Genomic DNA, 12,215 nt, shown 5'->3' on the forward strand with positions numbered 1-12,215 from the left:
TGGCTTTGCCACAGAATTCTACCAAATACCTTTTAAAAAGGTAAGGCCAATTCTACTCAAAATCGTTAAACAAATCAAAGAGGAGAGAATATTCTAAGCTCATTCTATGAGGCCAGCATTGATACTAAAATCAGACAAAAACATAATGAAAGAAAACTACAGACCAATATCCCTGATGAACATAAATACAAACATCCTCAATAAAATACTAACAAACCAAATTCAACAACACACTTAAAAAAGTACACACCGTGATCAAATGGGATTCATCCCAGGAATGCAAGGATTGTTCAACACACATAAATCAATAAACATGATGCATCACATTATATGGTTTTGCTTTGTGTCCCCACCAAAATTTCATATCGAATTGTAATTCCCAATGTTGGGGGAAGGACCTGGTGGGAGGTGATTGGATCATGGGGGCATAATTCCCCCTTGCCATTCTCCTGATAGTGAATGAGTTCTCATGAGATCTGGTTGCTTAGAAGTGTGTAGCACTTCCCCCTTCACTCTCTCTCTCTCTTGCTGCCATGTGAAGATATACTTGCTTCCCCTTCACCCTTCCATCATGATTGTAAGTTTCCTGAGGCCTCCCAGCCATGCTTCCTGTACAGCCTGTGGAACTGTGAGTCCATTAAACCTCTTTTCTTCATAAATTACCCAGTCTCAGGTAGTTCTCTATAGCAGTGTGAGAATGGACTAATACATTACATTAATACAATCAAGGACAAAAACCATATGATCATTTCAATAGGTGCCAAAAAACCATTCAGTAAAATTCAACATTCTTTCTGATAAAAACCCTCAACAAAGTGGGTATAGACAGAACGTATCTCAAAATAATAAATACCATCTATGACAAACCCACAGTTAACATCATACTAAACAGGGAAAATTAAAAGGCTTTTATCTAAAATCTAGAAGAAGACAAGGACATCCACCTTCATTAATTTTTTTTAAATAGAGAGGGAGTCTCACTCTGTCACCAAGGTTGGAGTGCAGTGGTACGATCATGGCTCGCTGCAGCCTCAAACTTCTGGCCTAAAGCAATGTTTTCACCTCAGCCTCCCTAGTAGCTGGGACAAGAGGTGCATGCCACCACACCCAGCTAAATTTTTTTTAACTTTCTGTAGAGACAGAGTCCCACAATATTGCCAGGGTGGTCTTGAACTCCTTGGCTCAAACAATCCTCCCACCTTGTCCCCCCACCCCCAGCAAAATGCTGGAATTACAAGCATGAGCCATTGTGCCTAGCTCCTGCTTACTTTTATTCAACATAATACTGGAAGTACTGGCCAAAGCAATTAAGCAAGGAAAAGAAATAAAATGTACACAAATTGGAAAAGACGAAATCAAATTGTCTCTATTTGCAAATAACATAATGTTAGAAAAACCTAAAGATTCCATCAAAAAACTGTTAAATTTAACTGATAAATTCTTTAAACTTGCAGAATACAAAATCAACACACAAAAATTAGTAGCATTTATATATGCCAACAGAAAACAATCTGAAAAATAAACCAAGAAAGCAATTCCATTTAACACAACTACAAATAATATAAAATACCTAGGAATCAATTTAACCAAAGTGAAACATCTGTACAAGGAAAACTATGAAACACTGATAAAAGAAATTAAAAAGCACACAAAAAAATAGAAATACATTACATGCTCACAGACTGGAAAAATTAATATTGTGAAATAACAATTCTACCCAAAGTACTCTACAGATTTAAAGCAATCTTTACCAAAATACCAATGTTGTTCTTCACAGATATAGAAATAACAATCCTAAAAATTCACATAGAACCACAAAATACCCCAATAGTGAAAGCTATCCTGAATCAAAAGAACAAAGCTGGAGGCATCACATGATTTGACTTCAAAATACACTACAACATGTACTACAAAGTAACCAAATAAGCATGGTACAGACATAAAAAGACATATAGACCAATAGAACAAAATAGAGAACCCAGATGTAAATGCATGTATTTATAGCCAACTCATCTTTGACAAAGTTGCCAAGAACGTTCAATGGAGAAAAGACATCCTCTTCAATAAATGGTATTGGGAAAACTAGATGACTATATGCAGAAAAATGAAATTAGACCCCTATCTCATACGAAAATCAAATCAAAATGGATTAAAGACTTAAATGTAACCTGAAACTACAAAAATACTAGAAGAAAACATTGGGGAAGTGCTCCAGGACATTGTTCTGGGCAAAGATATATCAAAATGACAGGGAGTAACTAATTCTAGTGAGGGTGTGCAGAAAGGGCAACTGTCATACACTATTGCTGTGTGTGTAAATTAGTGCAGCCACTATATAGAGTACAGCCTGTACGGAGGCTTCTCAAAAAACTTAAAATAGGGCCGGGCGCGGTGGCTCACGCCTGTAATCCCTGCACTTTGGGAGGCCGAGGCGGGCGGATCACGAGGTCAGGAGATCGAGACCATCCTGGCTAACACAGTGAAACCCCGTCTCTACTAAAATACAAAAAATTAGCCGGGCGCGGTGGCGGGCGCCTGTAGTCCCAGCTACTCGGGAGGCTGAGGCAGGAGAATGGCGCGAACCTGGGAGGCGGAGCTTGCAGTGAGCCGAGATGGTGCCACTGCACTCCAGACTGGGCGACAGAGTGAAGACTCCGCCTCAAAAAAAAAAAAAAAAAAAAAAAAAAAAAAAAAAAAAAAACTTAAAATAGAACTAGTATATGGTCCAGCAATTTCACTACTGCATATATATCCAAAAGAAAGAAAATAAATATATTGAAGACATATCTGCATTCCTGTGTTCATTGCAGCACTATTCACAATAGCCAAAATATGGAATCAACCAATGTGCCCATAGATGGATGATTAAAGAAAATGTGGTATATATGCACAATGAAATATTACTGACCCATAAAAAGGAATGAAACCCTGTCACTTGCAACCACATGGATGGATGTAAAATGAGCCAAGCATAGAAAGGTAAATATCACATGTTCTCATTCAAATGTGGGAGCTAAAAAAGTGGATTTCATGAAGATAGAGAGTAGATTGGTGGTAGGAGGGTAGGAGAGAGGGAGGATAAAGAGAGTTTAATTAATGGGGATAAATATACAGTTTGATAGAAGAAATAAGACCTACTGTTTGATAGATACCAACGTGACTACAGTTTACAATAATCTATTATATATTTCAAAAACTAGAGAAGAGTGATTTGAATGTTTCTAACATAAAGAAAAGATAAATATTTAAGGCGGTAGGTATCATAATTACATTGATTTGATCTGCACACATTATATGAATGTGTTAAATTTTCACATGTACCCCATTAATGTGTACATATGTATCAATTTTTTAAAAAATTTTTAAGTAGGAGAATTTAGAGGCTGAGGCAGGAAGATTGCTTGAGGCCAGGAGTTCGAGATCAGCATAGGCAACACAGCAAGACCTTGTCTCTAAAATATGAAGCATATTCGCCAGGCCTGGTGACCAAACCTGTCGTCTACTCAGAAGACTGAGGCAGCAGGATGGTTTGAACTCATGCGTTCTAGGCTGTAATGAACTATGATTGTGTCACTGCACTCTACCTGGGAGATAGAGTGAGACCTCATCTCACAAAAAAAATAATAAATTTTATAATGTGAACCTTATCTATCTATCTATCTATCTATCTATCTATCTATCTATCTATCTATCTATCTATGTATCTATCTATCTTTCAATATATATATAGGCAATTAGGGCTGCTAAATGAATCTGCTAAGAGATGAAACCTGGTTAACAACTTAAAATTTAATGTTTCAGATGATCTCTTCTACAGGGTAAAAATGAATTGTATCTCAACAGACAAGTTTCCTTTGCATTGTCATGAATGAGACTCATTTGAATACTATCAGTTTCTACAATTTAATTTCCTCTCCTACAGGGTTGTAAAATAGGCCAGACAGAGAAAGGAAAAGGTATACACCCCTATAAAGTCACATTGTCCCTGAAGAGAATCTCATTTAAATACTCCTCTAAAAGGTAAATCATCTCTTTTGCCAATTTCTAAATCTTTGAATATTTTCTTCACAAATCTAACATAAATTATATAATCTTTCTTTTTCCTATATAATGTATCTATAGAAAATGAATGTTTTAATTGGGCTACTAGGCCCTTTTCTTTTGCATCAAGATGATAATAAAACTTTGACATATTCGCATAAATTGTCTGAAACATTTCCTTTTACAGATTTTTAAATTTCAAAATGTTTAAGAAAATCTGATGTGACAGCTTTGAATTTTACATTGAAATATCTAATTGATATTTTTATTTTAATTTAAAAGATATAAAAGAAATTAAGTTTGTGAAGATAACAAATTTTAGGGAAACCTATTTACATTTATAAGTTTGATTTGTCAGATTTACAAAATTTGCTTAAATGCTTAGAAAGATTATTTTTTAAAGCTTTAATTAAAAGCACTTTTGCATAGTAATGTAAAGGTTCTTAATGAATTATACACTTAAAAATGGTTAAAATGATACACTCTATGTTATGTATATTTTATGATAATAGAGAAAGCACATTTACTTGTTTTTTAAAGTGTCTGGCACAACAAGACATTTAAAATATTTCAATATAGTATAAAAAATTTAAGGGAATGTCAAGTAACTAAATTTGCAAATGGAGTTAATTGCTGAGAAAAATTTAGTCTACTAATTCATGAATTAATAATATTAATTAATCAAAAATCTAATCAAAAAAGCAAGTTGAAGATAATAATTCTTCATTTTTAATACTAGATTTATAAATAAATTTAAGTATTTTGATTTTGACCTAGAAAAATTAAGACATGAGACAGGAGATAGCTAAGGAGAAACCAGATCACGATGAGATCGAGTTTAGATTTTGTCTTGTGAGCAACAGAAAGGTATCAAAGTAAAGCAAAGAGGAGCACTAAGGAAGTAGCACATTTGCATCTTAAAACTGCTCACTCTGGCTTGTTCTGTGGAGAAAAGGCTGGAAGGAGACTAGATTGATAGCAGAAAAATTAGGTTAATGCTGTTATTCAGGTGAAATATAATAATCAGGACTGAAGCCATAAAGTAATGATTATCACCAATTTCTATAGATCATCTATTATGTATCGGGAATTTTTCAAAGAACTTTATACTAATTCATTTTATCCTTTTATTAGCATACTATTATTACCTTACACAATAACAGCAACAAAAATAATCTTCCACTTGGTATTAAGCTCAAAGCCATACGGGAATCTAAGAATATATGATTCAGCAAATGCCTTATCAACCTGATTTGGAAGTGGGAAATGAAAAATTAATAATATTAAATATTAATACCAAAATACAAACAGAAGAAGAATCAGCTCCTCACTGCTTAGGGTTTCAAGTTCAAGAGAATGGGTCAAATATGAGAAACGTTTTTGTCCAAATAGTAGTTAGTACTGATTTATACAACTAGTTATTAACCTGCAAAGAACTCAAGTTGCAAAAATACAAATAATCAATTTAGAAAGGGAAAAATGCACTTCTCATGATAAGGTATTTGAGAGAAGAGTTAGTTATTGATTTATTTATTTGTACATGTGTTGGCTGTGGTGTTTTATCTCCCAAGAAATCTTGTTTCACTAAATGACCAAACAGATTAGGGTAATGTGAAAAATGGGTAAGGTTTTACATAGGCAATGAAACCTCACAGGTCATATTTTCTGTCTCAATAATAGCTTTAAATTGCTGGCAATAAAACAAGAGCTAAATGGTTTGTCTCTCACAAAATGTGAGATTTTTAAATCTGCATTTGTAAAACTAATCTTGAGAACATTCAAATGCTTCATTTGAACTCAAGGAAATGTTAGGATTCCAAAATACTACTGTCTCTAAGTCCACACTGACTGGTCAACTCATTCCCAGTGTAATGGCTTGCTCAGCTGCAATTAAAAGCATCAGGTAGGTATTGAAAGGCTTGATTTTCATAGATAGTATGGTAAGGAAATACACAGTTTTACCTTTGTAACTTAACCCAATGAATTCTGGTAAGAGAGGAGGGAGTGTTTCTAAATAGAGCTGCATCATACGTTTATGAACACATAACATTGATCTGACTTCTTCCATACAACTTTAAAGGAATGCTATTCTAAACTTCTATTAGGTTAGGTTTTCTCTTTGATATTCCACTAATTAGGCAGAAAGATTTAAATGTACAAGCCAAAGGCAATGTCTGCTGCCTCATTACCAGTTGAACAGCCTGTTTCACAGACCAGTTCATGCATTACAAATCATCCCAATGATAGTCTATCATAGCGTGGTCATTTTCACCCATTTCTACAGTAGTGTCTGCATTAATTGACTAAAACATTCGTCCTTTTCTCTTCATTGAGAATCCCTAAATATTCTCACCAGATATCTCTGAAATAAATCACTAAAAATTATATATACCCCCAGTGATAATAATTTTAGAATATTGTATTTCAGCATGTCCTCTTTAACAATGGAAAGCATCTTTGGGGAAGAGATTATGAATACGGCGTTAGAGTATGATCATAATGCTTCTCTATGCTTCTGCCTTCTAAAGTAACTTCACTTGCATTATCGGTGCACCAGATCCAACATTAAACAGTAAATCAATTGGGCTCAACAACAAAATCCGGATATATTCCAACCCACCAAAAAATGAAGCAATGTTCATTACAATTTCTCTACTGCTTCAAAAAGATTATAATAGTAAAAGTCTCACATTAGATGGAAAGTAGGGTTATATAGTAGAAATAGCATAATTTTATTGTTAACAGACTGGGATTCAAAACCAGATATTTTCATTAACTGGCATTTTGATCTTGAGAAGTTCACTTAAATCACTGGGTCTTCTTTTATCACTAACAAAATGGGAGCCATAATAATTGCCCATTAAATCATAAGAGGCTTATTTTAAAAATACGTAAAATACCTGGCACGTATTACACATTACTCTTGCTCTCAGTATCAGGATTCTGAAGCAACTGCTCTATTGTGAACCTGTAAAGAACTTATAAGCCGTGTAGAAAACACATTTTTAAAGACAATGGGAAACAACAGAAAATGGTCTCATGTGCCTCCACTAAGGAATGGGTTGACTCCATTTTAGCAGCCTTCAGGAGCATCAACTATACAAAATAAGTGTTTTCAGTGAACTGATTACAGCTGCAAATAAAAGCCATTCTTCACACTTGCAAATTGTGGACATAAATATTGTTGTAGCTATGTTTATAGTTGCATCATTCTTTCATTAGAAGAGATTACAAGATACATTATATATGTGATGTCTTGTGATGTAACCATGAATAATCAAATTACATCCATAATTTTGCAAAATATAGCTTTTTTCCAAGTAACTATTGATGCTACTAAGTGACCCTCCAGATTCACCAAATACCTTACACACCAATAAAACCTACTGCTAAAAGTCCAGCACATTTCCTTCAAGTCTTCAGTAAATTAAGACATATTTATACCGTTGATAGCATCCTAGCACATTAGAGAAAACACATTAATGCTGTTTTCTCTAGTTTAGACACTTGTGTTTAGTCTATCATAGCTTATAACTCAGTGTTTTATGCATAATAAGTATTCCATAATTACTTTGCAAAAAATGGCAACAGTGAACACAAATGTAATTCTTTAATCTAACAACAGATGATTTCAATTTAAAGGGTATGATACTATTGAAACATCCATATTAAACACAAGCTTTGATTTGAAGAGGAGTATAGCTTGTTAGTCAAACATCATAGGTTCCATGTTTTGGATACATTTTTCCAAGTCTATTTTCCCTTCACTTTTGGCTACAGAAATGTGTAACTCATTTGACCACACAAAAACCCTTGAATTTCTTATACTTGTCCAGTTATATCTAACACCAAAAAAAAAAAAAAAATAGCATTTTATTACCAGTGTCATAATGCTATAAAACAGCTGTCACAATTACTTTCAATGACTTTACATATGTGAAAACATTAGTGAATTTCAAAAATTGAAATCAGTGTTCCTCATTTGAACACACAAACAATGAATATGTCGCATGATGAACCACCCACAAATGTGCACCAGAACCATCCAGGAAGCAGGGGAGGCAGCTGCTTTCTTGGCAGCAAAAGTGACAGCAGCTGGAGCATCTGTGTAGGCAGGCTGCACCAAAGTGCTGAGATTCTCCCCTGTGATGCTACTAAAGTGACTTATCCCTGCCTATCACATGAAAAGTACCATAGTTTAAGTCTGCATAGACTACAAAGTGACTAGCAATAACCCGTGATTACTGCTCTTTAAAAGACTACATAACCTTTTTTTTTACACAAGCCTTACAAATACCCAACAATGAGGTTCTCCACCAAAACAGCAGTAGTTTCAACAAAGAGAAGTTTTTTGTTTTTGTTTTTGTTTTCCACATAAGCAAATAAGTGCTGATATGTTGGCTTCATTATGATCTAGGACTTAGACTGCTTTTGGCATCCATCTCATGATTTCTTATACTTCACTCAGCCTGGTCCTCCAACCAATATTCTAAGCTCTAAACATCAGGAGGCAACTAGGGTGAAGCAGAGTCAAAGTTCACCTACTACCGATCTTAAGAAAGCTTCCCAAAAGCTGCCATAAACTTCCACTTATATCCTTTTGGCCAGAATTTAGGCCTATGACCATAACTAATTGTAAACACAGTCTTTATTCCAGTTAACCATGTGCCTCAACAGAAATTGAGAGTTCTGAAAAAAGAAGACAGATATTAGGTGGGCAACATTCACCTGTGCCATAGCAGCTAAAATACCTATAAGCTGAGTAGATTCAAGACAAAGAATACTTAGAGGTCATTAGAGCACAGATCTAGAAAGAAAATCCTGTGGTGCATGGATTTGCCACTGTCCATGAATCAATACAACCTGAATTTGCAGAGTTCTCTGATAGCATTTCTGAGGTCCTCAATCATTAGAAATTGTTTTCAGTGCCCCAAGTTTCATAGCCCTAAAACAATCTCCTATCAATATCAAGTGGCCAGAATCCCTTGTGGGATGTAGTTTGCTCAGATATTCTTCTACTTGGTCAAAGAAATGTTTATATAACAGAATCTGTTTGGTCACCCACATTGAGATGTTTTGTCAAGCAGATGCCAAAGAAACAAATATTGAGATGGGTAATCAGTGTAGTCCTGGAAGAAGAAATTTAGAAATAGGGGCTGACAATAGTGGGCTGACACATTGCCTGCCACTCACTTCCTAATCCCAACTCTCCATCATCCAAGTTCAGGCCAATTAGTCATTATATACCAGAATATAAGTCAGTCAAGTAAAATGACAACCTAAAACATTAATTAATCAACCAGTGTGGAGAAACAAATGGCTCTATTCAGCAGAACATGACAGTTTCAATACTATAGTAGGATCAAATGAGGAATACAGTTTAATCACTAAGTACTTGGTAGAAAGCAGAATAAAACATCTTAGCAATCATTTGTCAGAAAGCAGAATAAAACATCTTAGCTATCATTTGTTTGAATATTCACAAACTACAAGCTTCTTCCTTTAAGGTGGAAGACAAATATTTTTCAAAAGAGGACAGGTTTTTCATATTAGTCTCTAATATAAAAAGGAATGTTTTTAGCCATTCCAGGGTATTGGGGGAAACCCCACCCCCGATATTCAACGTGGATTTTTTTCTATTTCCCTCAGCATCAGCTGGTCTGAGAAATAAAGGGAAAGAGTACAAAAGAGAGAAATTTGAAAGCTGGGTGTCCAGGGGAGACATCATATATCGGCAGGTCCCATGATGCTCCTGAGCCGTAAAACCAGCAAGTTTTTAGTAGCGATTTTCAAAAGGGGAGGGAATGTATGAATAAGGTGTGAGTCAAAGAGATCACATGCTTCACAAGGTAATAAAATATCACAAAGCAAATGGAGGTGAGATCACAGGACCACAGGACAGGGTGAAATTAAAATTGCTAATGAAGCTTTGGGCACGCATTGTCATTGATAACATCTTATCAGGAGACAGGGTTTGAGAGCAGGCAACTGGTCTGACCAAAATTTATTAGGTGGGAATGTCCTCATACTAATAAGCCTGGGAGCACTACAGGAGACCAGGGCTTATTTCATCCCTTCATGTTTGACGGTAAAAGACAGCTACCCCCAAAGCGGCCATTTCAGAGGCCTACCCTCAGGGGCCATTCTCTTTCTCAGGGATGTTCCTTGCTGAGAAAAATAATTCAGTGATATTATTCGTATTTGCTTTTGAAAGAAGAGAAATATGGCACTGTTCCACCCGGCTCACTGGCAATCAGAGTTTAAGGTTATCTCTCTTGTTTCCTGAACATGGCTGTTATCCTGTTCTTTTTTCAAGGTGCCCAAATTTCATATTGTTGGAACACACATGTTCTACAAACAATTAGTGCAGTTAATGCAATCATTCCATGGTCCTGAGGTGACATACATCCTCCTCAGTTTACGAAGATGAAAGGATTAAGAGATTAAAATAAAGACAGGTATAGGAAATCACAAGGGTATTGATTGGGGAAGAGGTAAGTGTCCATGAAATCTTCACCATTTATGTTCAGAAATTGCAGTAAAGACAGGTGTAAGAAATTATAAAAGTATTAATTTGGGGAACTAATAAATGTCCATGAAATCTTCACAATTTATGTTCTTCTGCCATGGCTTCAACCAGTCCCTCCGTTCGGGGTCCCTGACTTCCCGCAACACCAGGATGACCTGTTTTTTGTTTTGTTTGCTTGTATTTGGTTTTGCTTTTTTAATATGATGATACAACTGGGGGAAGGGGGTTCTCCACTACCAGTCTTTCCTAGTAATTCCAGCATAATTACCCCACAGGGTAATCACTATGGTCTTCTGTTTTATATCAGCACTTCTATATATAATATCATGACTCAGCATCACAACCTGATGACAAGTATTCACAAGGACTTTCCAGTGAAAACATGATCTTCTCCAACTATTTATAAAAGTCATCTTCTCTTTATAGATTGTGGTAGCCAGCCCCCAAGATGGCCCCCAGTGATTCACATCTCCTTGCATTCATTTCCTATGTTAGTCTCCTTTCATACTGAATCAGAACTGGTCTATGAAATCACTAAATACAACAGAAGTGACAGTATGTGACTTTCAAGGCTAGGCTGTATGGTATTACAGCCTTGTGTTTTTTGGATTGCTCACATTGGTGGAACCTGACATCATACCATAAGGACACTCAACCAGCCCTGTAGAGAGGCCTACACAGGGAGAAGAAGAACTGTGATCTCCCTCTAACAATCAGCTTCAACTTGCCAGCCATAGGAGTTAACTACCATGAAAGGGTATCCTCCAGCCTCAGCCAACCCTTCAGATTGCTGTAGTGCCAAATGATATCTGATTGCTTTCTCATGAGAGCCTTGAAGTCAGAACAATCGAGCCAAGTTGCTCCCAAATTCCTAGCCTCAGGAACAGCAATATGTTTATGCTGTTTTTAAGCCTCTACACACAGTGATAGATAACTAACATACACACAATCACACATATACTCACATAACTTCATAGTTTCAACCACTGGCTAATTTTCACAGGGAAATATATCAACCAGCATGTCCCTTCAAATACTCCTTTAAAATACACACACACAAACACACACACACAAACACACACACACACACACTCAAGTGTAATCAGACTGATCATTTGGTAATAGTCAATTAAATTGGATTGGGCACTCCAGCAATGCTAGTATTAGACTAATCTGGCCTGACTAATCCCATTGTCATGCCTTTCTCCAAACTCATAGATCCAGAAAATATCTCCATAATGTCACATTTTAAAATAGTCACGTTGGTGCAATGTATCAAGGAGACAATATAAAGTTTGGGAAGATGTAGCTTCCTCCAGCTGACTTTAAAGTTATCAGTCTATAAAAAATGTCTCTCATTTGCTTAGACGTCTTTATATATCTGCCACATCTGAGCCACTTAGTTAGATATTGTTTGGGAAAAGGTAATCTATCTTCTTAGCCAGAGATGTGCCCATACTTTTAATCATTGCTCACTACTGTCACCTCCTGGACATCTAACACCTTGTAAATATGAGGTATGACTGTTTGAAAGTATCTGCCAGTTCTTGTCTAAAGACTTTGAGAAAAATGTTTTATTACAACATAATCATGTTCACATTTTACTTGTTTTATTTTAAGCAATGAGCACTTAGCCCCACATATA

Source organism: Macaca fascicularis, chromosome 1 (assembly GCF_037993035.2).
Source record: "Macaca fascicularis isolate 582-1 chromosome 1, T2T-MFA8v1.1".
NCBI lineage: Eukaryota > Metazoa > Chordata > Mammalia > Primates > Cercopithecidae > Macaca > Macaca fascicularis.